Genomic DNA, 1,071 nt, shown 5'->3' with positions numbered 1-1,071 from the left:
TCCTACTCCGAGGGGGTTCCGGCTGACGCTCCTCATCTCTCCTACTCCGAGGGGGTCCCGGCTGACGCTCCTCAGCTCTCCACATCTCCAGAGGGGTCGACGCTCTCCACATCTCCAGAGGGGTCGACGCTCTCCACATCTCCAGAGGGGTCGGCGCTCTCCACATCTCCAGAGGGGTCGGCGCTCTCCACATCTCCAGAGGGGTCGACGCTCTCCACATCTCCAGAGGGGTCGACGCTCTCCACATCTCCAGAGGGGTCGGCGCTCTCCACATCTCCCGAGGGGTCGACGCTCTCCACATCTCCCGAGGGGTCGGCGCTCTCCACATCCCCAGAGGGGTCGCCTCCAAGGTCCTCCATGTCGTCTGCTGCAGAGCCACAGGCCTCTCCGTCGTCTGCTGCAGAGCCACAGGCCTCTCCGACAGTAGCAACTCCCATGGTCTCTCCTCCAGCAGCAGCAACTCCCATGGTCTCTCCTCCCGCAGCAGCACCTCCCCAGGCCTCTCCGACAGCAGCAGCTTCTCCCCAGGCCTCTCCGACAGCAGCAGCTTCTCCCCGGGCCTCTCCGACAGCGGCAGCGGCGCCTCCCCGGGCCTCTCCGACAGCAGCAGCTTCTCCCCAGGCCTCTCCGACAGCAGCAGCTTCTCCCCAGGCCTCTCCGTCTCCTGCTGCAGTTTCCAAGGCTCCCTCGTCTCCTGCTGCAGTTTCCAAGGTTCCCTCGTCTCCTGCTGCAGTCTCCAAGGTTCCCTCGTCTCCTGCTGCAGTCTCCCAGGTTCCCTCGTCTCCTGCTGCAGTCTCCCAGGTTCCCTCGTCTCCTGCTGCAGTCTCCCAGGTTCCCTCGTCTCCTGCTGCAGTTTCCCAGGTTCCCTCGTCTCCTGCTGCAGTTTCCAAGGTTCCCTCGTCTCCTGCTGCAGTTTCCAAGGTTCCCTCGTCTCCTGCTGCAGTTTCCAAGGTTCCCTCGTCTCTTGCTGCAGTTTCCAAGGTTCCCTCGTCTCCTGCTGCAGTTTCCAAGTTTCCCACGTCTCCTGCTGCAGCCCTCCAGGCTCCCACGCCGTCTGCTGCAGCCCTCCAG

This window comes from Nematolebias whitei, chromosome 4, assembly GCF_014905685.2.
Source record: "Nematolebias whitei isolate Nwh7 chromosome 4, NemWhi1, whole genome shotgun sequence".
In the NCBI taxonomy this organism is placed as follows: domain Eukaryota; kingdom Metazoa; phylum Chordata; class Actinopteri; order Cyprinodontiformes; family Rivulidae; genus Nematolebias; species Nematolebias whitei.
Note: the sequence above shows the minus strand (reverse complement) of the source record.